The following is a 23,351-nucleotide window of genomic DNA, read 5'->3' as shown; positions in this document are numbered from 1 at the left end:
ACCAGGTCGAGCTCTGTCGGCTCAAAAGCAGCGCAGGACCTGCAAGAACAACAGAAAGATTAGCATCCAGCGGGGGCCTCTTAGTGAGCCCAAGAGCTCATCAAGAATCGGCTCCAGCAACAGGGCTGGGCGCATTGTTCCATTCTCCGCCCACTCTCGGTGTAAACAAGTCCCTCCTGGTCTCTGCTTGAAATGCACTTTCCTGCGTTTGCTTTGGTGTAACTGGCTTCCCCTGCATGGGCGAATGTGAAGAAGATCCTTAGTAAGTCATTGAAGAAAACCGAGAAGAGGTCGGAGTGGCCTCTGTCGTTCATCAACGATCCAGTCAGGCAGTACTCCTCTGTAAAGCGCCGTTCGTTCACGTCGATTGGCTTTTTTTTGCCTTCATTCGTGCGAGTAGTAAAAGCAGACGCCCCTATTCTGCCGTGACCCGGATTCGAACCGGGGTTGTTGCGGCCACAACGCAAAGTACTGACCACTATACGATCACAGCGAGTTACCGAGACACACGCGGCAGGGCGGAAAGGGCTGTGCTCTCTTCGTGTGACATAATTCGGAAAAGTCCTGACGTTGCATTTCAACTGAGCCCCAGTATACATCGACCCTTCGACACTCTGAGTGACAACTCTCTTGCGTGTTTTCTCATATTTATGTAGTTTGCTTGCATGATGCTGGGAACAGCATGGTTGTTCGCTGCCATATAGTCTAGCGGTTAGGGTTCCTGGTTTTCACCCAGGCGGTTCGACTCGGTTTTGCCTCCTGCTTTCCAAAAGATCAGCACCGTGTACGAAAGAGCCGCATTAAAACTACTCGAACGTGCAAAACGTGCGAGAAGAGGGGGCGCTTGTTTCCAACCGAAACTTCTCGCGTGTGAGACGAGCTGATCATCGCTGTGGGAGGGTTACTCTGGTAGACAGGGCTGACCTTCGGCAATAGGATTTATAGTCTCCAAGATGATATTTGCACTTTCTGGAGAGGCGATTTTCTCCACTTCAGTAGCCCGATTTCGTCGATTGCGTGGAGAGGGCTGTAGAATGTGGCGCCGCCTTTCCTGCTCCGTCCATGACAGGCGTGCAGGTCTCTGGATAGAGAGCACGGTCCATCAGCGCACTCCAATAAAGGCACTGGAAGCAGCTAAATCGCATTGGCGAAGCTCAGCGCTGGGCAGCTGGGCACGTCTCACCACCGTTTCCGTAGTGTAGTGGTTATCACGTTCGCCTCACACGCGAAAGGTCCCCGGTTCGAAACCGGGCGGAAACAGACATCTTTTGTCGCCAGGCACAAAAGGGGATTGGGGATTCGCCTAGCGCTGTGATCGAACAGACCCACTGGACCCACCTCTTAGTGTGGCGGGATCTGCACAGTGCATGTCACAGCGCATCCTGCTTTCACTTCAAGGCGCGTCCTGATGCACCCCAGTCTCCCGCGTGACAGGTGGGGACAGGTGACAGGTCCTATACTAACGAGGAAGACATCGCTCTCTCCGACCCCCGGCATCGTGTCCCGACCCACCGTGCTGGAAGCCGACGCGTGCTGTGATTCCTTTACGGAGCAGAAATGACAACCGAGGAGCCGAGAGATCATTTCAGCATTTCGCGTCTGAACGGAAAACACAAACGACCAACTCGGAATGACTTGCCTTTGACGCTTCTCAAAGCGTTCTTTGTGCATCGAACAGACCCACTCACCTCTTAGTGTGGCGGGATCTGCACAGTGCATGTCGCAGCGCTTCCTGCTTTCACTTCAATGTGCTTCCTGATGTCGAGTCGACTGCCGTGCGGAGGCTCTGAAAGCGAGAGCAATGAAAAGGTGCACGACGCTGTGAAAGAAAACAGAGAAGTGAAAGGCAGTCATTTCTCTAAGGAGGTGAAAGAAAAGCTACTCCCCGTCGGGGAATCGAACCCCGGTCTCCCGCGTGACAGGCGGGGATACTTGCCACTATACTAACGAGGAAGACATCGCTCTCTCCAACCCCCGGCATCGTGTCCCGACCCAGCATGCTGGAAGCCGACGCGTGCTGTGATCCCTTTACGGAGCAGAAATGACAACCGAGGAGCCGAGAGATCATGTCAGCATTTCGCGTCTGAACGGAAAACACAAACGACCAACTCGGAATGACTTGCCTTTGACGCTTTTCAAAGTGTTCTTTGTGCACGACGACTGCGCCGCCTAGCAGATACAAAGGGGTTGTACAACTTTGAACTAGCAAATGGAAGAGGGCTAAGCCCCCTCTCTTTTAGCCCAGGTTCGATCTGTCTCCCAGAATCACCAGGGCGCACACACACACACCCGTGCCGTTGAAGTGCTCTGCTTCATTTCTAAGGGCAACTCAACATTCACTCCTACCCCGAGTGCAGAAAAGACAGCATCCACAGCAACAACAGCTCAGGTCTCTGCACAGGAGCTAAGCTGCCCTCATCTCCTCTGCTCTGCGGCTCCTGCGGAGTGGAGTCCTGCCTGGAGCCGTGTTTGCAGGCGGCGGCTCCCCGCGCCCTGTCTGGGCGTCGTGTCCAAGAGCTCCTGGGAGGAAGAGAGAGCCCTCCCACTCGGGGGCTTTTCCACGGTCTGTGTGAGGAGGGGCGGGTGTGTCCAGCAGCTTATCGAGCGGAAGCCTGGGGCGGCGGAGAGCTGTGATCGTGCAGACCTTGAGGTGTCACCTCTTTGTCTGCTTTCCCGCCCCCCCTCCGCCCAAGCTCTGCTCCAAAGTAGCCCGGCAACCCCTCACACCTGCACGTGTCACAACCTAAGGTGCGGTCATGAGACACCCATGGGGTGTCGTTCTGTTCTTGCTAATTGTTTCCTGCCCGTCGCAGGCAGGAGTCCATGCGAGGAAGATGCGCTGGACAGAGCTCAGAGGGCGCAGCTGGGTGGCTTTCCTTCTGAGTGACGTTCCTGCAACACTCTCCCGCTACTCTTGGTGCGCTCATGCCACAACACAGGAAGGCTGGAGCAGGTGGCTGTGGGCTTTGCGCACTGCCGAAATAGCTCAGTTGGGAGAGCGTTAGACTGAAGATCTAAAGGTCCCTGGTTCGATCCCGGGTTTCGGCATTTCGTTTCATCGCGACCTTTGTTCCTCTCTCCAGCGCCACCTGCCTAAAGTGACGCGTCCCTTTCTCAGCCCGAAACGCAAGCGAGACACCAGCAGCAGTCCCTACAGGTTTCCGTAGTGTAGCGGCTATCACGTTCGCCTAACACACGAAAGGTCCCCGGTTCGAGACCGGGCGGAAACAGCCTCGTTTTGCACGCTCCTGTACTTCACAGAGGTCTTGAGCGACCGGTCATTTGTTCCCAATGTATTTCCGGTGCCTTCGTGCACTCTTGTACCAAACGCACGTTCCTTCTGTACGCGGAGCCGATCATTTGCAATTGGGCTGTGCCGACAGACCAGGTCGAGCTCTGTCGGCTCAAAAGCAGCGCAGGACCTGCAAGAACAACAGAAAGATTAGCATCCAGCGGGGGCCTCTTAGTGAGCCCAAGAGCTCATCAAGAATCGGCTCCAGCAACAGGGCTGGGCGCATTGTTCCATTCTCCGCCCACTCTCGGTGTAAACAAGTCCCTCCTGGTCTCTGCTTGAAATGCACTTTCCTGCGTTTGCTTTGGTGTAACTGGCTTCCCCTGCATGGGCGAATGTGAAGAAGATCCTTAGTAAGTCATTGAAGAAAACCGAGAAGAGGTCGGAGTGGCCTCTGTCGTTCATCAACGATCCAGTCAGGCAGTACTCCTCTGTAAAGCGCCGTTCGTTCACGTCGATTGGCTTTTTTTTGCCTTCATTCGTGCGAGTAGTAAAAGCAGACGCCCCTATTCTGCCGTGAACCGGATTCGAACCGGGGTTGTTGCGGCCACAACGCAAAGTACTGACCACTATACGATCACAGCGAGTTACCGAGACACACGCGGCAGGGCGGAAAGGGCTGTGCTCTCTTCGTGTGACATAATTCGGAAAAGTCCTGACGTTGCATTTCAACTGAGCCCCAGTATACATCGACCCTTCGACACTCTGAGTGACAACTCTCTTGCGTGTTTTCTCATATTTATGTAGTTTGCTTGCATGATGCCGGGAACAGCATGGTTGTTCGCTGCCATATAGTCTAGCGGTTAGGGTTCCTGGTTTTCACCCAGGCGGTTCGACTCGGTTTTGCCTCCTGCTTTCCAAAAGATCAGCACCGTGTACGAAAGAGCCGCATTAAAACTACTCGAACGTGCAAAACGTGCGAGAAGAGGGGGCGCTTGTTTCCAACCGAAACTTCTCGCGTGTGAGACGAGCTGATCATCGCTGTGGGAGGGTTACTCTGGTAGACAGGGCTGACCTTCGGCAATAGGATTTATAGTCTCCAAGATGATATTTGCACTTTCTGGAGAGGCGATTTTCTCCACTTCAGTAGCCCGATTTCGTCGATTGCGTGGAGAGGGCTGTAGAATGTGGCGCCGCCTTTCCTGCTCCGTCCATGACAGGCGTGCTGGTCTCTGGAGAGAGAGCACGGTCCATCAGCGCACTCCAATAAAGGCACTGGAAGCAGCTAAATCGCATTGGCGAAGCTCAGCGCTGGGCCGCTGGGCACGTCTTACCACCGTTTCCGTAGTGTAGTGGTTATCACGTTCGCCTCACACGCGAAAGGTCTCCGGTTCGAAACCGGGCGGAAACCGACATCTTTTGTCGCCAGGCACAAAAGGGGATTGGGGATTCGCCTAGCGCTGTGATCGAACAGACCCACTGGACCCACCTCTTAGTGTGGCGGGATCTGCACAGTGCATGTCACAGCGCATCCTGCTTTCACTTCAAGGCGCGTCCTGATGCACCCCAGTCTCCCGCGTGACAGGTGGGGACAGGTGACAGGTCCTATACTAACGAGGAAGACATCGCTCTCTCCGACCCCCGGCATCGTGTCCCGACCCACCGTGCTGGAAGCCGACGCGTGCTGTGATTCCTTTACGGAGCAGAAATGACAACCGAGGAGCCGAGAGATCATTTCAGCATTTCGCGTCTGAACGGAAAACACAAACGACCAACTCGGAATGACTTGCCTTTGACGCTTCTCAAAGCGTTCTTTGTGCATCGAACAGACCCACTCACCTCTTAGTGTGGCGGGATCTGCACAGTGCATGTCGCAGCGCTTCCTGCTTTCACTTCAATGTGCTTCCTGATGTCGAGTCGACTGCCGTGCGGAGGCTCTGAAAGCGAGAGCAATGAAAAGGTGCACGACGCTGTGAAAGAAAACAGAGAAGTGAAAGGCAGTCATTTCTCTAAGGAGGTGAAAGAAAAGCTACTCCCCGTCGGGGAATCGAACCCCGGTCTCCCGCGTGACAGGCGGGGATACTTGCCACTATACTAACGAGGAAGACATCGCTCTCTCCAACCCCCGGCATCGTGTCCCGACCCAGCATGCTGGAAGCCGACGCGTGCTGTGATCCCTTTACGGAGCAGAAATGACAACCGAGGAGCCGAGAGATCATGTCAGCATTTCGCGTCTGAACGGAAAACACAAACGACCAACTCGGAATGACTTGCCTTTGACGCTTTTCAAAGTGTTCTTTGTCCACGACGACTGCGCCGCCTAGCAGATACAAAGGGGTTGTACAACTTTGAACTAGCAAATGGAAGAGGGCTAAGCCCCCTCTCTTTTAGCCCAGGTTCGATCTGTCTCCCAGAATCACCAGGGCGCACACACACACACCCGTGCCGTTGAAGTGCTCTGCTTCATTTCTAAGGGCAACTCAACATTCACTCCTACCCCGAGTGCAGAAAAGACAGCATCCACAGCAACAACAGCTCAGGTCTCTGCACAGGAGCTAAGCTGCCCTCATCTCCTCTGCTCTGCGGCTCCTGCGGAGTGGAGTCCTGCCTGGAGCCGTGTTTGCAGGCGGCGGCTCCCCGCGCCCTGTCTGGGCGTCGTGTCCAAGAGCTCCTGGGAGGAAGAGAGAGCCCTCCCACTCGGGGGCTTTTCCACGGTCTGTGTGAGGAGGGGCGGGTGTGTCCAGTAGCTTATCGAGCGGAAGCCTGGGGCGGCGGAGAGCTGTGATCGTGCAGACCTTGAGGTGTCACCTCTTTGTCTGCTTTCCCGCCCCCCCTCCGCCCAAGCTCTGCTCCAAAGTAGCCCGGCAACCCCTCACACCTGCACGTGTCACAACCTAAGGTGCGGTCATGAGACACCCATGGGGTGTCGTTCTGTTCTTGCTAATTGTTTCCTGCCCGTCGCAGGCAGGAGTCCATGCGAGGAAGATGCGCTGGACAGAGCTCAGAGGGCGCAGCTGGGTGGCTTTCCTTCTGAGTGACGTTCCTGCAACACTCTCCCGCTACTCTTGGTGCGCTCATGCCACAACACAGGAAGGCTGGAGCAGGTGGCTGTGGGCTTTGCGCACTGCCGAAATAGCTCAGTTGGGAGAGCGTTAGACTGAAGATCTAAAGGTCCCTGGTTCGATCCCGGGTTTCGGCATTTCGTTTCATCGCGACCTTTGTTCCTCTCTCCAGCGCCACCTGCCTAAAGTGACGCGTCCCTTTCTCAGCCCGAAACGCAAGCGAGACACCAGCAGCAGTCCCTACAGGTTTCCGTAGTGTAGCGGCTATCACGTTCGCCTAACACGCGAAAGGTCCCCGGTTCGAGACCGGGCGGAAACAGCCTCGTTTTGCACGCTCCTGTACTTCACAGAGGTCTTGAGCGACCGGTCATTTGTTCCCAATGTATTTCCGGTGCCTTCGTGCACTCTTGTACCAAACGCACGTTCCTTCTGTACGCGGAGCCGATCATTTGCAATTGGGCTGTGCCGACAGACCAGGTCGAGCTCTGTCGGCTCAAAAGCAGCGCAGGACCTGCAAGAACAACAGAAAGATTAGCATCCAGCGGGGGCCTCTTAGTGAGCCCAAGAGCTCATCAAGAATCGGCTCCAGCAACAGGGCTGGGCGCATTGTTCCATTCTCCGCCCACTCTCGGTGTAAACAAGTCCCTCCTGGTCTCTGCTTGAAATGCACTTTCCTGCGTTTGCTTTGGTGTAACTGGCTTCCCCTGCATGGGCGAATGTGAAGAAGATCCTTAGTAAGTCATTGAAGAAAACCGAGAAGAGGTCGGAGTGGCCTCTGTCGTTCATCAACGATCCAGTCAGGCAGTACTCCTCTGTAAAGCGCCGTTCGTTCACGTCGATTGGCTTTTTTTTGCCTTCATTCGTGCGAGTAGTAAAAGCAGACGCCCCTATTCTGCCGTGACCCGGATTCGAACCGGGGTTGTTGCGGCCACAACGCAAAGTACTGACCACTATACGATCACAGCGAGTTACCGAGACACACGCGGCAGGGCGGAAAGGGCTGTGCTCTCTTCGTGTGACATAATTCGGAAAAGTCCTGACGTTGCATTTCAACTGAGCCCCAGTATACATCGACCCTTCGACACTCTGAGTGACAACTCTCTTGCGTGTTTTCTCATATTTATGTAGTTTGCTTGCATGATGCTGGGAACAGCATGGTTGTTCGCTGCCATATAGTCTAGCGGTTAGGGTTCCTGGTTTTCACCCAGGCGGTTCGACTCGGTTTTGCCTCCTGCTTTCCAAAAGATCAGCACCGTGTACGAAAGAGCCGCATTAAAACTACTCGAACGTGCAAAACGTGCGAGAAGAGGGGGCGCTTGTTTCCAACCGAAACTTCTCGCGTGTGAGACGAGCTGATCATCGCTGTGGGAGGGTTACTCTGGTAGACAGGGCTGACCTTCGGCAATAGGATTTATAGTCTCCAAGATGATATTTGCACTTTCTGGAGAGGCGATTTTCTCCACTTCAGTAGCCCGATTTCGTCGATTGCGTGGAGAGGGCTGTAGAATGTGGCGCCGCCTTTCCTGCTCCGTCCATGACAGGCGTGCAGGTCTCTGGATAGAGAGCACGGTCCATCAGCGCACTCCAATAAAGGCACTGGAAGCAGCTAAATCGCATTTGCGAAGCTCAGCGCTGGGCAGCTGGGCACGTCTCACCACCGTTTCCGTAGTGTAGTGGTTATCACGTTCGCCTCACACGCGAAAGGTCCCCGGTTCGAAACCGGGCGGAAACAGACATCTTTTGTCGCCAGGCACAAAAGGGGATTGGGGATTCGCCTAGCGCTGTGATCGAACAGACCCACTGGACCCACCTCTTAGTGTGGCGGGATCTGCACAGTGCATGTCACAGCGCATCCTGCTTTCACTTCAAGGCGCGTCCTGATGCACCCCAGTCTCCCGCGTGACAGGTGGGGACAGGTGACAGGTCCTATACTAACGAGGAAGACATCGCTCTCTCCGACCCCCGGCATCGTGTCCCGACCCACCGTGCTGGAAGCCGACGCGTGCTGTGATTCCTTTACGGAGCAGAAATGACAACCGAGGAGCCGAGAGATCATTTCAGCATTTCGCGTCTGAACGGAAAACACAAACGACCAACTCGGAATGACTTGCCTTTGACGCTTCTCAAAGCGTTCTTTGTGCATCGAACAGACCCACTCACCTCTTAGTGTGGCGGGATCTGCACAGTGCATGTCGCAGCGCTTCCTGCTTTCACTTCAATGTGCTTCCTGATGTCGAGTCGACTGCCGTGCGGAGGCTCTGAAAGCGAGAGCAATGAAAAGGTGCACGACGCTGTGAAAGAAAACAGAGAAGTGAAAGGCAGTCATTTCTCTAAGGAGGTGAAAGAAAAGCTACTCCCCGTCGGGGAATCGAACCCCGGTCTCCCGCGTGACAGGCGGGGATACTTGCCACTATACTAACGAGGAAGACATCGCTCTCTCCAACCCCCGGCATCGTGTCCCGACCCAGCATGCTGGAAGCCGACGCGTGCTGTGATCCCTTTACGGAGCAGAAATGACAACCGAGGAGCCGAGAGATCATGTCAGCATTTCGCGTCTGAACGGAAAACACAAACGACCAACTCGGAATGACTTGCCTTTGACGCTTTTCAAAGTGTTCTTTGTGCACGACGACTGCGCCGCCTAGCAGATACAAAGGGGTTGTACAACTTTGAACTAGCAAATGGAAGAGGGCTAAGCCCCCTCTCTTTTAGCCCAGGTTCGATCTGTCTCCCAGAATCACCAGGGCGCACACACACACACCCGTGCCGTTGAAGTGCTCTGCTTCATTTCTAAGGGCAACTCAACATTCACTCCTACCCCGAGTGCAGAAAAGACAGCATCCACAGCAACAACAGCTCAGGTCTCTGCACAGGAGCTAAGCTGCCCTCATCTCCTCTGCTCTGCGGCTCCTGCGGAGTGGAGTCCTGCCTGGAGCCGTGTTTGCAGGCGGCGGCTCCCCGCGCCCTGTCTGGGCGTCGTGTCCAAGAGCTCCTGGGAGGAAGAGAGAGCCCTCCCACTCGGGGGCTTTTCCACGGTCTGTGTGAGGAGGGGCGGGTGTGTCCAGCAGCTTATCGAGCGGAAGCCTGGGGCGGCGGAGAGCTGTGATCGTGCAGACCTTGAGGTGTCACCTCTTTGTCTGCTTTCCCGCCCCCCCTCCGCCCAAGCTCTGCTCCAAAGTAGCCCGGCAACCCCTCACACCTGCACGTGTCACAACCTAAGGTGCGGTCATGAGACACCCATGGGGTGTCGTTCTGTTCTTGCTAATTGTTTCCTGCCCGTCGCAGGCAGGAGTCCATGCGAGGAAGATGCGCTGGACAGAGCTCAGAGGGCGCAGCTGGGTGGCTTTCCTTCTGAGTGACGTTCCTGCAACACTCTCCCGCTACTCTTGGTGCGCTCATGCCACAACACAGGAAGGCTGGAGCAGGTGGCTGTGGGCTTTGCGCACTGCCGAAATAGCTCAGTTGGGAGAGCGTTAGACTGAAGATCTAAAGGTCCCTGGTTCGATCCCGGGTTTCGGCATTTCGTTTCATCGCGACCTTTGTTCCTCTCTCCAGCGCCACCTGCCTAAAGTGACGCGTCCCTTTCTCAGCCCGAAACGCAAGCGAGACACCAGCAGCAGTCCCTACAGGTTTCCGTAGTGTAGCGGCTATCACGTTCGCCTAACACACGAAAGGTCCCCGGTTCGAGACCGGGCGGAAACAGCCTCGTTTTGCACGCTCCTGTACTTCACAGAGGTCTTGAGCGACCGGTCATTTGTTCCCAATGTATTTCCGGTGCCTTCGTGCACTCTTGTACCAAACGCACGTTCCTTCTGTACGCGGAGCCGATCATTTGCAATTGGGCTGTGCCGACAGACCAGGTCGAGCTCTGTCGGCTCAAAAGCAGCGCAGGACCTGCAAGAACAACAGAAAGATTAGCATCCAGCGGGGGCCTCTTAGTGAGCCCAAGAGCTCATCAAGAATCGGCTCCAGCAACAGGGCTGGGCGCATTGTTCCATTCTCCGCCCACTCTCGGTGTAAACAAGTCCCTCCTGGTCTCTGCTTGAAATGCACTTTCCTGCGTTTGCTTTGGTGTAACTGGCTTCCCCTGCATGGGCGAATGTGAAGAAGATCCTTAGTAAGTCATTGAAGAAAACCGAGAAGAGGTCGGAGTGGCCTCTGTCGTTCATCAACGATCCAGTCAGGCAGTACTCCTCTGTAAAGCGCCGTTCGTTCACGTCGATTGGCTTTTTTTTGCCTTCATTCGTGCGAGTAGTAAAAGCAGACGCCCCTATTCTGCCGTGAACCGGATTCGAACCGGAGTTGTTGCGGCCACAACGCAAAGTACTGACCACTATACGATCACAGCGAGTTACCGAGACACACGCGGCAGGGCGGAAAGGGCTGTGCTCTCTTCGTGTGACATAATTCGGAAAAGTCCTGACGTTGCATTTCAACTGAGCCCCAGTATACATCGACCCTTCGACACTCTGAGTGACAACTCTCTTGCGTGTTTTCTCATATTTATGTAGTTTGCTTGCATGATGCCGGGAACAGCATGGTTGTTCGCTGCCATATAGTCTAGCGGTTAGGGTTCCTGGTTTTCACCCAGGCGGTTCGACTCGGTTTTGCCTCCTGCTTTCCAAAAGATCAGCACCGTGTACGAAAGAGCCGCATTAAAACTACTCGAACGTGCAAAACGTGCGAGAAGAGGGGGCGCTTGTTTCCAACCGAAACTTCTCGCGTGTGAGACGAGCTGATCATCGCTGTGGGAGGGTTACTCTGGTAGACAGGGCTGACCTTCGGCAATAGGATTTATAGTCTCCAAGATGATATTTGCACTTTCTGGAGAGGCGATTTTCTCCACTTCAGTAGCCCGATTTCGTCGATTGCGTGGAGAGGGCTGTAGAATGTGGCGCCGCCTTTCCTGCTCCGTCCATGACAGGCGTGCTGGTCTCTGGAGAGAGAGCACGGTCCATCAGCGCACTCCAATAAAGGCACTGGAAGCAGCTAAATCGCATTGGCGAAGCTCAGCGCTGGGCCGCTGGGCACGTTTTACCATCGTTTCCGTAGTGTAGTGGTTATCACGTTCGCCTCACACGCGAAAGGTCCCCGGTTCGAAACCGGGCGGAAACAGACATCTTTTGTCGCCAGGCACAAAAGGGGATTGGGGATTCGCCTAGCGCTGTGATCGAACAGACCCACTGGACCCACCTCTTAGTGTGGCGGGATCTGCACAGTGCATGTCACAGCGCATCCTGCTTTCACTTCAAGGCGCGTCCTGATGCACCCCAGTCTCCCGCGTGACAGGTGGGGACAGGTGACAGGTCCTATACTAACGAGGAAGACATCGCTCTCTCCGACCCCCGGCATCGTGTCCCGACCCACCGTGCTGGAAGCCGACGCGTGCTGTGATTCCTTTACGGAGCAGAAATGACAACCGAGGAGCCGAGAGATCATTTCAGCATTTCGCGTCTGAACGGAAAACACAAACGACCAACTCGGAATGACTTGCCTTTGACGCTTCTCAAAGCGTTCTTTGTGCATCGAACAGACCCACTCACCTCTTAGTGTGGCGGGATCTGCACAGTGCATGTCGCAGCGCTTCCTGCTTTCACTTCAATGTGCTTCCTGATGTCGAGTCGACTGCCGTGCGGAGGCTCTGAAAGCGAGAGCAATGAAAAGGTGCACGACGCTGTGAAAGAAAACAGAGAAGTGAAAGGCAGTCATTTCTCTAAGGAGGTGAAAGAAAAGCTACTCCCCGTCGGGGAATCGAACCCCGGTCTCCCGCGTGACAGGCGGGGATACTTGCCACTATACTAACGAGGAAGACATCGCTCTCTCCAACCCCCGGCATCGTGTCCCGACCCAGCATGCTGGAAGCCGACGCGTGCTGTGATCCCTTTACGGAGCAGAAATGACAACCGAGGAGCCGAGAGATCATGTCAGCATTTCGCGTCTGAACGGAAAACACAAACGACCAACTCGGAATGACTTGCCTTTGACGCTTTTCAAAGTGTTCTTTGTGCACGACGACTGCGCCGCCTAGCAGATACAAAGGGGTTGTACAACTTTGAACTAGCAAATGGAAGAGGGCTAAGCCCCCTCTCTTTTAGCCCAGGTTCGATCTGTCTCCCAGAATCACCAGGGCGCACACACACACACACACCCGTGCCGTTGAAGTGCTCTGCTTCATTTCTAAGGGCAACTCAACATTCACTCCTACCCCGAGTGCAGAAAAGACAGCATCCACAGCAACAACAGCTCAGGTCTCTGCACAGGAGCTAAGCTGCCCTCATCTCCTCTGCTCTGCGGCTCCTGCGGAGTGGAGTCCTGCCTGGAGCCGTGTTTGCAGGCGGCGGCTCCCCGCACCCTGTCTGGGCGTCGTGTCCAAGAGCTCCTGGGAGGAAGAGAGAGCCCTCCCACTCGGGGGCTTTTCCACGGTCTGTGTGAGGAGGGGCGGGTGTGTCCAGTAGCTTATCGAGCGGAAGCCTGGGCCGGCGGAGAGCTGTGATCGTGCAGACCTTGAGGTGTCACCTCTTTGTCTGCTTTCCCGCCCCCCCTCCGCCCAAGCTCTGCTCCAAAGTAGCCCGGCAACCCCTCACACCTGCACGTGTCACAACCTAAGGTGCGGTCATGAGACACCCATGGGGTGTCGTTCTGTTCTTGCTAATTGTTTCCTGCCCGTCGCAGGCAGGAGTCCATGCGAGGAAGATGCGCTGGACAGAGCTCAGAGGGCGCAGCTGGGTGGCTTTCCTTCTGAGTGACGTTCCTGCAACACTCTCCCGCTACTCTTGGTGCGCTCATGCCACAACACAGGAAGGCTGGAGCAGGTGGCTGCGGGCTTTGCGCACTGCCGAAATAGCTCAGTTGGGAGAGCGTTAGACTGAAGATCTAAAGGTCCCTGGTTCGATCCCGGGTTTCGGCATTTCGTTTCATCGCGACCTTTGTTCCTCTCTCCAGCGCCACTTGCCTAAAGTGACGCGTCCCTTTCTCAGCCCGAAACGCAAGCGAGACACCAGCAGCAGTGCCTACAGGTTTCCGTAGTGTAGCGGCTATCACGTTCGCCTAACACGCGAAAGGTCCCCGGTTCGAGACCGGGCGGAAACAGCCTCGTTTTGCACGCTCCTGTACTTCACAGAGGTCTTGAGCGACCGGTCATTTGTTCCCAATGTATTTCCGGTGCCTTCGTGCACTCTTGTACCAAACGCACGTTCCTTCTGTACGCGGAGCCGATCATTTGCAATTGGGCTGTGCCGACAGACCAGGTCGAGCTCTGTCGGCTCAAAAGCAGCGCAGGACCTGCAAGAACAACAGAAAGATTAGCATCCAGCGGGGGCCTCTTAGTGAGCCCAAGAGCTCATCAAGAATCGGCTCCAGCAACAGGGCTGGGCGCATTGTTCCATTCTCCGCCCACTCTCGGTGTAAACAAGTCCCTCCTGGTCTCTGCTTGAAATGCACTTTCCTGCGTTTGCTTTGGTGTAACTGGCTTCCCCTGCATGGGCGAATGTGAAGAAGATCCTTAGTAAGTCATTGAAGAAAACCGAGAAGAGGTCGGAGTGGCCTCTGTCGTTCATCAACGATCCAGTCAGGCAGTACTCCTCTGTAAAGCGCCGTTCGTTCACGTCGATTGGCTTTTTTTTGCCTTCATTCGTGCGAGTAGTAAAAGCAGACGCCCCTATTCTGCCGTGACCCGGATTCGAACCGGGGTTGTTGCGGCCACAACGCAAAGTACTGACCACTATACGATCACAGCGAGTTACCGAGACACACGCGGCAGGGCGGAAAGGGCTGTGCTCTCTTCGTCTGACATAATTCGGAAAAGTCCTGACGTTGCATTTCAACTGAGCCCCAGTATACATCGACCCTTCGACACTCTGAGTGACAACTCTCTTGCGTGTTTTCTCATATTTATGTAGTTTGCTTGCATGATGCCGGGAACAGCATGGTTGTTCGCTGCCATATAGTCTAGCGGTTAGGGTTCCTGGTTTTCACCCAGGCGGTTCGACTCGGTTTTGCCTCCTGCTTTCCAAAAGATCAGCACCGTGTACGAAAGAGCCGCATTAAAACTACTCGAACGTGCAAAACGTGCGAGAAGAGGGGGCGCTTGTTTCCAACCGAAACTTCTCGCGTGTGAGACGAGCTGATCATCGCTGTGGGAGGGTTACTCTGGTTGGCAGGGCTGACCTTCGGCAATAGGATTTATAGTCTCCAAGATGATATTTGCACTTTCTGGAGAGGCGATTTTCTCCACTTCAGTAACCCGATTTCGTCGATTGCGTGGAGAGGGCTGTAGAATGTGGCGCCGCCTTTCCTGCTCCGTCCATGACAGGCGTGCAGGTCTCTGGAGAGAGAGCACGGTCCATCAGCGCACTCCAATAAAGGCACTGGAAGCAGCTAAATCGCATTGGCGAAGCTCAGCACTGGGCCGCTGGGCACGTCTTACCACCGTTTCCGTAGTGTAGTGGTTATCACGTTCGCTTCACACGCGAAAGGTCCCCGGTTCGAAACCGGGCGGAAACCGACATCTTTTGTCGCCAGGCACAAAAGGGGATTGGGGATTCGCCTAGCGCTGTGATCGAACAGACCCACTGGACCCACCTCTTAGTGTGGCGGGATCTGCACAGTGCATGTCACAGCGCATCCTGCTTTCACTTCAAGGCGCGTCCTGATGCACCCCAGTCTCCCGCGTGACAGGTGGGGACAGGTGACAGGTCCTATACTAACGAGGAAGACATCGCTCTCTCCGACCCCCGGCATCGTGTCCCGACCCACCGTGCTGGAAGCCGACGCGTGCTGTGATCCCTTTACGGAGCAGAAATGACAACCGAGGAGCCGAGAGATCATGTCAGCATTTCGCGTCTGAACGGAAAACACAAACGACCAACTCGGAATGACTTGCCTTTGACGCTTTTCAAAGTGTTCTTTGTGCACGACGACTGCGCCGCCTAGCAGATACAAAGGGGTTGTACAACTTTGAACTAGCAAATGGAAGAGGGCTAAGCCCCCTCTCTTTTAGCCCAGGTTCGATCTGTCTCCCAGAATCACCAGGGCGCACACACACACACCCGTGCCGTTGAAGTGCTCTGCTTCATTTCTAAGGGCAACTCAACATTCACTCCTACCCCGAGTGCAGAAAAGACAGCATCCACAGCAACAACAGCTCAGGTCTCTGCACAGGAGCTAAGCTGCCCTCATCTCCTCTGCTCTGCGGCTCCTGCGGAGTGGAGTCCTGCCTGGAGCCGTGTTTGCAGGCGGCGGCTCCCCGCGCCCTGTCTGGGCGTCGTGTCCAAGAGCTCCTGGGAGGAAGAGAGAGCCCTCCCACTCGGGGGCTTTTCCACGGTCTGTGTGAGGAGGGGCGGGTGTGTCCAGTAGCTTATCGAGCGGAAGCCTGGGGCGGCGGAGAGCTGTGATCGTGCAGACCTTGAGGTGTCACCTCTTTGTCTGCTTTCCCGCCCCCCCTCCGCCCAAGCTCTGCTCCAAAGTAGCCCGGCAACCCCTCACACCTGCACGTGTCACAACCTAAGGTGCGGTCATGAGACACCCATGGGGTGTCGTTCTGTTCTTGCTAATTGTTTCCTGCCCGTCGCAGGCAGGAGTCCATGCGAGGAAGATGCGCTGGACAGAGCTCAGAGGGCGCAGCTGGGTGGCTTTCCTTCTGAGTGACGTTCCTGCAACACTCTCCCGCTACTCTTGGTGCGCTCATGCCACAACACAGGAAGGCTGGAGCAGGTGGCTGTGGGCTTTGCGCACTGCCGAAATAGCTCAGTTGGGAGAGCGTTAGACTGAAGATCTAAAGGTCCCTGGTTCGATCCCGGGTTTCGGCATTTCGTTTCATCGCGACCTTTGTTCCTCTCTCCAGCGCCACCTGCCTAAAGTGACGCGTCCCTTTCTCAGCCCGAAACGCAAGCGAGACACCAGCAGCAGTCCCTACAGGTTTCCGTAGTGTAGCGGCTATCACGTTCGCCTAACACGCGAAAGGTCCCCGGTTCGAGACCGGGCGGAAACAGCCTCGTTTTGCACGCTCCTGTACTTCACAGAGGTCTTGAGCGACCGGTCATTTGTTCCCAATGTATTTCCGGTGCCTTCGTGCACTCTTGTACCAAACGCACGTTCCTTCTGTACGCGGAGCCGATCATTTGCAATTGGGCTGTGCCGACAGACCAGGTCGAGCTCTGTCGGCTCAAAAGCAGCGCAGGACCTGCAAGAACAACAGAAAGATTAGCATCCAGCGGGGGCCTCTTAGTGAGCCCAAGAGCTCATCAAGAATCGGCTCCAGCAACAGGGCTGGGCGCTTTGTTCCATTCTCCGCCCACTCTCGGTGTAAACAAGTCCCTCCTGGTCTCTGCTTGAAATGCACTTTCCTGCGTTTGCTTTGGTGTAACTGGCTTCCCCTGCATGGGCGAATGTGAAGAAGATCCTTAGTAAGTCATTGAAGAAAACCGAGAAGAGGTCGGAGTGGCCTCTGTCGTTCATCAACGATCCAGTCAGGCAGTACTCCTCTGTAAAGCGCCGTTCGTTCACGTCGATTGGCTTTTTTTTGCCTTCATTCGTGCGAGTAGTAAAAGCAGACGCCCCTATTCTGCCGTGACCCGGATTCGAACCGGGGTTGTTGCGGCCACAACGCAAAGTACTGACCACTATACGATCACAGCGAGTTACCGAGACACACGCGGCAGGGCGGAAAGGGCTGTGCTCTCTTCGTGTGACATAATTCGGAAAAGTCCTGACGTTGCATTTCAACTGAGCCCCAGTATACATCGACCCTTCGACACTCTGAGTGACAACTCTCTTGCGTGTTTTCTCATATTTATGTAGTTTGCTTGCATGATGCCGGGAACAGCATGGTTGTTCGCTGCCATATAGTCTAGCGGTTAGGGTTCCTGGTTTTCACCCAGGCGGTTCGACTCGGTTTTGCCTCCTGCTTTCCAAAAGATCAGCACCGTGTACGAAAGAGCCGCATTAAAACTACTCGAACGTGCAAAACGTGCGAGAAGAGGGGGCGCTTGTTTCCAACCGAAACTTCTCGCGTGTGAGACGAGCTGATCATCGCTGTGGGAGGGTTACTCTGGTAGACAGGGCTGACCTTCGGCAATAGGATTTATAGTCTCCAAGATGATATTTGCACTTTCTGGAGAGGCGATTTTCTCCACTTCAGTAGCCCGATTTCGTCGATTGCGTGGAGAGGGCTGTAGAATGTGGCGCCGCCTTTCCTGCTCCGTCCATGACAGGCGTGCTGGTCTCTGGAGAGAGAGCACGGTCCATCAGCGCACTCCAATAAAGGCACTGGAAGCAGCTAAATCGCATTGGCGAAGCTCAGCGCTGGGCCGCTGGGCACGTTTTACCATCGTTTCCGTAGTGTAGTGGTTATCACGTTCGCCTCACACGCGAAAGGTCCCCGGTTCGAAACCGGGCGGAAACAGACATCTTTTGTCGCCAGGCACAAAAGGGGATTGGGGATTCGCCTAGCGCTGTGATCGAACAGACCCACTGGACCCACCTCTTAGTGTGGCGGGATCTGCACAGTGCATGTCACAGCGCATCCTGCTTTCACTTCAAGGCGCGTCCTGATGCACCCCAGTCTCCCGCGTGACAGGTGGGGACAGGTGACAGGTCCTATACTAACGAGGAAGACATCGCTCTCTCCGACCCCCGGCATCGTGTCCCGACCCACCGTGCTGGAAGCCGACGCGTGCTGTGATTCCTTTACGGAGCAGAAATGACAACCGAGGAGCCGAGAGATCATTTCAGCATTTCGCGTCTGAACGGAAAACACAAACGACCAACTCGGAATGACTTGCCTTTGACGCTTCTCAAAGCGTTCTTTGTGCATCGAACAGACCCACTCACCTCTTAGTGTGGCGGGATCTGCACAGTGCATGTCGCAGCGCTTCCTGCTTTCACTTCAATGTGCTTCCTGATGTCGAGTCGACTGCCGTGCGGAGGCTCTGAAAGCGAGAGCAATGAAAAGGTGCACGACGCTGTGAAAGAAAACAGAGAAGTGAAAGGCAGTCATTTCTCTAAGGAGGTGAAAGAAAAGCTACTCCCCGTCGGGGAATCGAACCCCGGTCTCCCGCGTGACAGGCGGGGATACTTGCCACTATACTAACGAGGAAGACATCGCTCTCTCCAACCCCCGGCATCGTGTCCCGACCCAGCATGCTGGAAGCCGACGCGTGCTGTGATCCCTTTACGGAGCAGAAATGACAACCGAGGAGCCGAGAGATCATGTCAGCATTTCGCGTCTGAACGGAAAACACAAACGACCAACTCGGAATGACTTGCCTTTGACGCTTTTCAAAGTGTTCTTTGTGCACGACGACTGCGCCGCCTAGCAGATACAAAGGGGTTGTACAACTTTGAACTAGCAAATGGAAGAGGGCTAAGCCCCCTCTCTTTTAGCCCAGGTTCGATCTGTCTCCCAGAATCACCAGGGCGCACACACACACACACACCCGTGCCGTTGAAGTGCTCTGCTTCATTTCTAAGGGCAACTCAACATTCACTCCTACCCCGAGTGCAGAAAAGACAGCATCCACAGCAACAACAGCTCAGGTCTCTGCACAGGAGCTAAGCTGCCCTCATCTCCTCTGCTCTGCGGCTCCTGCGGAGTGGAGTCCTGCCTGGAGCCGTGTTTGCAGGCGGCGGCTCCCCGCACCCTGTCTGGGCGTCGTGTCCAAGAGCTCCTGGGAGGAAGAGAGAGCCCTCCCACTCGGGGGCTTTTCCACGGTCTGTGTGAGGAGGGGCGGGTGTGTCCAGTAGCTTATCGAGCGGAAGCCTGGGCCGGCGGAGAGCTGTGATCGTGCAGACCTTGAGGTGTCACCTCTTTGTCTGCTTTCCCGCCCCCCCTCCGCCCAAGCTCTGCTCCAAAGTAGCCCGGCAACCCCTCACACCTGCACGTGTCACAACCTAAGGTGCGGTCATGAGACACCCATGGGGTGTCGTTCTGTTCTTGCTAATTGTTTCCTGCCCGTCGCAGGCAGGAGTCCATGCGAGGAAGATGCGCTGGACAGAGCTCAGAGGGCGCAGCTGGGTGGCTTTCCTTCTGAGTGACGTTCCTGCAACACTCTCCCGCTACTCTTGGTGCGCTCATGCCACAACACAGGAAGGCTGGAGCAGGTGGCTGCGGGCTTTGCGCACTGCCGAAATAGCTCAGTTGGGAGAGCGTTAGACTGAAGATCTAAAGGTCCCTGGTTCGATCCCGGGTTTCGGCATTTCGTTTCATCGCGACCTTTGTTCCTCTCTCCAGCGCCACTTGCCTAAAGTGACGCGTCCCTTTCTCAGCCCGAAACGCAAGCGAGACACCAGCAGCAGTGCCTACAGGTTTCCGTAGTGTAGCGGCTATCACGTTCGCCTAACACGCGAAAGGTCCCCGGTTCGAGACCGGGCGGAAACAGCCTCGTTTTGCACGCTCCTGTACTTCACAGAGGTCTTGAGCGACCGGTCATTTGTTCCCAATGTATTTCCGGTGCCTTCGTGCACTCTTGTACCAAACGCACGTTCCTTCTGTACGCGGAGCCGATCATTTGCAATTGGGCTGTGCCGACAGACCAGGTCGAGCTCTGTCGGCTCAAAAGCAGCGCAGGACCTGCAAGAACAACAGAAAGATTAGCATCCAGCGGGGGCCTCTTAGTGAGCCCAAGAGCTCATCAAGAATCGGCTCCAGCAACAGGGCTGGGCGCATTGTTCCATTCTCCGCCCACTCTCGGTGTAAACAAGTCCCTCCTGGTCTCTGCTTGAAATGCACTTTCCTGCGTTTGCTTTGGTGTAACTGGCTTCCCCTGCATGGGCGAATGTGAAGAAGATCCTTAGTAAGTCATTGAAGAAAACCGAGAAGAGGTCGGAGTGGCCTCTGTCGTTCATCAACGATCCAGTCAGGCAGTACTCCTCTGTAAAGCGCCGTTCGTTCACATCGATTGGCTTTTTTTTGCCTTCATTCGTGCGAGTAGTAAAAGCAGACGCCCCTATTCTGCCGTGACCCGGATTCGAACCGGGGTTGTTGCGGCCACAACGCAAAGTACTGACCACTATACGATCACAGCGAGTTACCGAGACACACGCGGCAGGGCGGAAAGGGCTGTGCTCTCTTCGTGTGACATAATTCGGAAAAGTCCTGACGTTGCATTTCAACTGAGCCCCAGTATACATCGACCCTTCGACACTCTGAGTGACAACTCTCTTGCGTGTTTTCTCATATTTATGTAGTTTGCTTGCATGATGCCGGGAACAGCATGGTTGTTCGCTGCCATATAGTCTAGCGGTTAGGGTTCCTGGTTTTCACCCAGGCGGTTCGACTCGGTTTTGCCTCCTGCTTTCCAAAAGATCAGCACCGTGTACGAAAGAGCCGCATTAAAACTACTCGAACGTGCAAAACGTGCGAGAAGAGGGGGCGCTTGTTTCCAACCGAAACTTCTCGCGTGTGAGACGAGCTGATCATCGCTGTGGGAGGGTTACTCTGGTAGACAGGGCTGACCTTCGGCAATAGGATTTATAGTCTCCAAGATGATATTTGCACTTTCTGGAGAGGCGATTTTCTCCACTTCAGTAGCCCGATTTCGTCGATTGCGTGGAGAGGGCTGTAGAATGTGGCGCCGCCTTTCCTGCTCCGTCCATGACAGGCGTGCTGGTCTCTGGAGAGAGAGCACGGTCCATCAGCGCACTCCAATAAAGGCACTGGAAGCAGCTAAATCGCATTGGCGAAGCTCAGCGCTGGGCCGCTGGGCACGTCTTACCACCGTTTCCGTAGTGTAGTGGTTATCACGTTCGCCTCACACGCGAAAGGTCCCCGGTTCGAAACCGGGCGGAAACCGACATCTTTTGTCGCCAGGCACAAAAGGGGATTGGGGATTCGCCTAGCGCTGTGATCGAACAGACCCACTGGACCCACCTCTAAGTGTGGCGGGATCTGCACAGTGCATGTCACAGCGCATCCTGCTTTCACTTCAAGGCGCGTCCTGATGCACCCCAGTCTCCCGCGTGACAGGTGGGGACAGGTGACAGGTCCTATACTAACGAGGAAGACATCGCTCTCTCCGACCCCCGGCATCGTGTCCCGACCCACCGTGCTGGAAGCCGACGCGTGCTGTGATTCCTTTACGGAGCAGAAATGACAACCGAGGAGCCGAGAGATCATTTCAGCATTTCGCGCCTGAACGGAAAACACAAACGACCAACTCGGAATGACTTGCCTTTGACGCTTCTCAAAGCGTTCTTTGTGCATCGAACAGACCCACTCACCTCTTAGTGTGGCGGGATCTGCACAGTGCATGTCGCAGCGCTTCCTGCTTTCACTTCAATGTGCTTCCTGATGTCGAGTCGACTGCCGTGCGGAGGCTCTGAAAGCGAGAGCAATGAAAAGGTGCACGACGCTGTGAAAGAAAACAGAGAAGTGAAAGGCAGTCATTTCTCTAAGGAGGTGAAAGAAAAGCTACTCCCCGTCGGGGAATCGAACCCCGGTCTCCCGCGTGACAGGCGGGGATACTTGCCACTATACTAACGAGGAAGACATCGCTCTCTCCAACCCCCGGCATCGTGTCCCGACCCAGCATGCTGGAAGCCGACGCGTGCTGTGATCCCTTTACGGAGCAGAAATGACAACCGAGGAGCCGAGAGATCATGTCAGCATTTCGCGTCTGAACGGAAAACACAAACGACCAACTCGGAATGACTTGCCTTTGACGCTTTTCAAAGTGTTCTTTGTGCACGACGACTGCGCCGCCTAGCAGATACAAAGGGGTTGTACAACTTTGAACTAGCAAATGGAAGAGGGCTAAGCCCCCTCTCTTTTAGCCCAGGTTCGATCTGTCTCCCAGAATCACCAGGGCGCACACACACACACCCGTGCCGTTGAAGTGCTCTGCTTCATTTCTAAGGGCAACTCAACATTCACTCCTACCCCGAGTGCAGAAAAGACAGCATCCACAGCAACAACAGCTCAGGTCTCTGCACAGGAGCTAAGCTGCCCTCATCTCCTCTGCTCTGCGGCTCCTGCGGAGTGGAGTCCTGCCTGGAGCCGTGTTTGCAGGCGGCGGCTCCCCGCGCCCTGTCTGGGCGTCGTGTCCAAGAGCTCCTGGGAGGAAGAGAGAGCCCTCCCACTCGGGGGCTTTTCCACGGTCTGTGTGAGGAGGGGCGGGTGTGTCCAGTAGCTTATCGAGCGGAAGCCTGGGGCGGCGGAGAGCTGTGATCGTGCAGACCTTGAGGTGTCACCTCTTTGTCTGCTTTCCCGCCCCCCCTCCGCCCAAGCTCTGCTCCAAAGTAGCCCGGCAACCCCTCACACCTGCACGTGTCACAACCTAAGGTGCGGTCATGAGACACCCATGGGGTGTCGTTCTGTTCTTGCTAATTGTTTCCTGCCCGTCGCAGGCAGGAGTCCATGCGAGGAAGATGCGCTGGACAGAGCTCAGAGGGCGCAGCTGGGTGGCTTTCCTTCTGAGTGACGTTCCTGCAACACTCTCCCGCTACTCTTGGTGCGCTCATGCCACAACACAGGAAGGCTGGAGCAGGTGGCTGTGGGCTTTGCGCACTGCCGAAATAGCTCAGTTGGGAGAGCGTTAGACTGAAGATCTAAAGGTCCCTGGTTCGATCCCGGGTTTCGGCATTTCGTTTCATCGCGACCTTTGTTCCTCTCTCCAGCGCCACCTGCCTAAAGTGACGCGTCCCTTTCTCAGCCCGAAACGCAAGCGAGACACCAGCAGCAGTCCCTACAGGTTTCCGTAGTGTAGCGGCTATCACGTTCGCCTAACACGCGAAAGGTCCCCGGTTCGAGACCGGGCGGAAACAGCCTCGTTTTGCACGCTCCTGTACTTCACAGAGGTCTTGAGCGACCGGTCATTTGTTCCCAATGTATTTCCGGTGCCTTCGTGCACTCTTGTACCAAACGCACGTTCCTTCTGTACGCGGAGCCGATCATTTGCAATTGGGCTGTGCCGACAGACCAGGTCGAGCTCTGTCGGCTCAAAAGCAGCGCAGGACCTGCAAGAACAACAGAAAGATTAGCATCCAGCGGGGGCCTCTTAGTGAGCCCAAGAGCTCATCAAGAATCGGCTCCAGCAACAGGGCTGGGCGCATTGTTCCATTCT

At 55.3% G+C, this 23,351-nt stretch overlaps 29 non-coding genes across 29 annotated transcripts; 18 read left to right on the top strand and 11 right to left on the bottom strand.

The window, feature by feature from the left end:
- Positions 1 to 421: 421 nt before the first annotated feature.
- On the bottom strand, positions 422 to 493 carry trnah-gug (transfer RNA histidin (anticodon GUG)). Its single transcript has one exon. It is a non-coding gene; the product is annotated as a tRNA-His (tRNA).
- Positions 494 to 1,187: 694 nt separating this feature from the next.
- On the top strand, positions 1,188 to 1,260 carry trnav-cac (transfer RNA valine (anticodon CAC)). The gene has a single exon. It is a non-coding gene; the product is annotated as a tRNA-Val (tRNA).
- Positions 1,261 to 1,881: 621 nt separating this feature from the next.
- On the bottom strand, positions 1,882 to 1,953 carry trnad-guc (transfer RNA aspartic acid (anticodon GUC)). Its single transcript has one exon. It is a non-coding gene; the product is annotated as a tRNA-Asp (tRNA).
- A 1,022-nt stretch (positions 1,954 to 2,975) lies between these two features.
- On the top strand, positions 2,976 to 3,048 carry trnaf-gaa (transfer RNA phenylalanine (anticodon GAA)). Its single transcript has one exon. It is a non-coding gene; the product is annotated as a tRNA-Phe (tRNA).
- A 2,216-nt stretch (positions 3,049 to 5,264) lies between these two features.
- Positions 5,265 to 5,336, bottom strand: trnad-guc (transfer RNA aspartic acid (anticodon GUC)). The gene has a single exon. It is a non-coding gene; the product is annotated as a tRNA-Asp (tRNA).
- A 1,022-nt stretch (positions 5,337 to 6,358) lies between these two features.
- On the top strand, positions 6,359 to 6,431 carry trnaf-gaa (transfer RNA phenylalanine (anticodon GAA)). The gene has a single exon. It is a non-coding gene; the product is annotated as a tRNA-Phe (tRNA).
- A 109-nt stretch (positions 6,432 to 6,540) lies between these two features.
- On the top strand, positions 6,541 to 6,613 carry trnav-aac (transfer RNA valine (anticodon AAC)). The gene has a single exon. It is a non-coding gene; the product is annotated as a tRNA-Val (tRNA).
- A 574-nt stretch (positions 6,614 to 7,187) lies between these two features.
- trnah-gug (transfer RNA histidin (anticodon GUG)) lies at positions 7,188 to 7,259 on the bottom strand. Its single transcript has one exon. It is a non-coding gene; the product is annotated as a tRNA-His (tRNA).
- A 694-nt stretch (positions 7,260 to 7,953) lies between these two features.
- On the top strand, positions 7,954 to 8,026 carry trnav-cac (transfer RNA valine (anticodon CAC)). Its single transcript has one exon. It is a non-coding gene; the product is annotated as a tRNA-Val (tRNA).
- A 621-nt stretch (positions 8,027 to 8,647) lies between these two features.
- On the bottom strand, positions 8,648 to 8,719 carry trnad-guc (transfer RNA aspartic acid (anticodon GUC)). Its single transcript has one exon. It is a non-coding gene; the product is annotated as a tRNA-Asp (tRNA).
- A 1,022-nt stretch (positions 8,720 to 9,741) lies between these two features.
- trnaf-gaa (transfer RNA phenylalanine (anticodon GAA)) lies at positions 9,742 to 9,814 on the top strand. The gene has a single exon. It is a non-coding gene; the product is annotated as a tRNA-Phe (tRNA).
- A 1,522-nt stretch (positions 9,815 to 11,336) lies between these two features.
- On the top strand, positions 11,337 to 11,409 carry trnav-cac (transfer RNA valine (anticodon CAC)). Its single transcript has one exon. It is a non-coding gene; the product is annotated as a tRNA-Val (tRNA).
- A 621-nt stretch (positions 11,410 to 12,030) lies between these two features.
- trnad-guc (transfer RNA aspartic acid (anticodon GUC)) lies at positions 12,031 to 12,102 on the bottom strand. Its single transcript has one exon. It is a non-coding gene; the product is annotated as a tRNA-Asp (tRNA).
- Positions 12,103 to 13,128: 1,026 nt separating this feature from the next.
- Positions 13,129 to 13,201, top strand: trnaf-gaa (transfer RNA phenylalanine (anticodon GAA)). The gene has a single exon. It is a non-coding gene; the product is annotated as a tRNA-Phe (tRNA).
- Positions 13,202 to 13,310: 109 nt separating this feature from the next.
- Positions 13,311 to 13,383, top strand: trnav-aac (transfer RNA valine (anticodon AAC)). Its single transcript has one exon. It is a non-coding gene; the product is annotated as a tRNA-Val (tRNA).
- A 574-nt stretch (positions 13,384 to 13,957) lies between these two features.
- On the bottom strand, positions 13,958 to 14,029 carry trnah-gug (transfer RNA histidin (anticodon GUG)). The gene has a single exon. It is a non-coding gene; the product is annotated as a tRNA-His (tRNA).
- A 694-nt stretch (positions 14,030 to 14,723) lies between these two features.
- On the top strand, positions 14,724 to 14,796 carry trnav-cac (transfer RNA valine (anticodon CAC)). Its single transcript has one exon. It is a non-coding gene; the product is annotated as a tRNA-Val (tRNA).
- A 1,231-nt stretch (positions 14,797 to 16,027) lies between these two features.
- On the top strand, positions 16,028 to 16,100 carry trnaf-gaa (transfer RNA phenylalanine (anticodon GAA)). Its single transcript has one exon. It is a non-coding gene; the product is annotated as a tRNA-Phe (tRNA).
- A 109-nt stretch (positions 16,101 to 16,209) lies between these two features.
- On the top strand, positions 16,210 to 16,282 carry trnav-aac (transfer RNA valine (anticodon AAC)). The gene has a single exon. It is a non-coding gene; the product is annotated as a tRNA-Val (tRNA).
- Positions 16,283 to 16,856: 574 nt separating this feature from the next.
- Positions 16,857 to 16,928, bottom strand: trnah-gug (transfer RNA histidin (anticodon GUG)). The gene has a single exon. It is a non-coding gene; the product is annotated as a tRNA-His (tRNA).
- A 694-nt stretch (positions 16,929 to 17,622) lies between these two features.
- On the top strand, positions 17,623 to 17,695 carry trnav-cac (transfer RNA valine (anticodon CAC)). Its single transcript has one exon. It is a non-coding gene; the product is annotated as a tRNA-Val (tRNA).
- Positions 17,696 to 18,316: 621 nt separating this feature from the next.
- Positions 18,317 to 18,388, bottom strand: trnad-guc (transfer RNA aspartic acid (anticodon GUC)). The gene has a single exon. It is a non-coding gene; the product is annotated as a tRNA-Asp (tRNA).
- A 1,026-nt stretch (positions 18,389 to 19,414) lies between these two features.
- trnaf-gaa (transfer RNA phenylalanine (anticodon GAA)) lies at positions 19,415 to 19,487 on the top strand. The gene has a single exon. It is a non-coding gene; the product is annotated as a tRNA-Phe (tRNA).
- Positions 19,488 to 19,596: 109 nt separating this feature from the next.
- On the top strand, positions 19,597 to 19,669 carry trnav-aac (transfer RNA valine (anticodon AAC)). Its single transcript has one exon. It is a non-coding gene; the product is annotated as a tRNA-Val (tRNA).
- A 574-nt stretch (positions 19,670 to 20,243) lies between these two features.
- On the bottom strand, positions 20,244 to 20,315 carry trnah-gug (transfer RNA histidin (anticodon GUG)). The gene has a single exon. It is a non-coding gene; the product is annotated as a tRNA-His (tRNA).
- A 694-nt stretch (positions 20,316 to 21,009) lies between these two features.
- Positions 21,010 to 21,082, top strand: trnav-cac (transfer RNA valine (anticodon CAC)). Its single transcript has one exon. It is a non-coding gene; the product is annotated as a tRNA-Val (tRNA).
- A 621-nt stretch (positions 21,083 to 21,703) lies between these two features.
- trnad-guc (transfer RNA aspartic acid (anticodon GUC)) lies at positions 21,704 to 21,775 on the bottom strand. Its single transcript has one exon. It is a non-coding gene; the product is annotated as a tRNA-Asp (tRNA).
- Positions 21,776 to 22,797: 1,022 nt separating this feature from the next.
- trnaf-gaa (transfer RNA phenylalanine (anticodon GAA)) lies at positions 22,798 to 22,870 on the top strand. Its single transcript has one exon. It is a non-coding gene; the product is annotated as a tRNA-Phe (tRNA).
- Positions 22,871 to 22,979: 109 nt separating this feature from the next.
- trnav-aac (transfer RNA valine (anticodon AAC)) lies at positions 22,980 to 23,052 on the top strand. Its single transcript has one exon. It is a non-coding gene; the product is annotated as a tRNA-Val (tRNA).
- Positions 23,053 to 23,351: the final 299 nt, after the last annotated feature.

The sequence above is a fragment of the Lepisosteus platostomus genome, chromosome 5, assembly GCF_059453375.1.
Source record: "Lepisosteus platostomus isolate fLepPlt1 chromosome 5, fLepPlt1.hap1, whole genome shotgun sequence".
In the NCBI taxonomy this organism is placed as follows: domain Eukaryota; kingdom Metazoa; phylum Chordata; class Actinopteri; order Semionotiformes; family Lepisosteidae; genus Lepisosteus; species Lepisosteus platostomus.
This window is presented reverse-complemented; position numbering and strand designations above follow the sequence as displayed.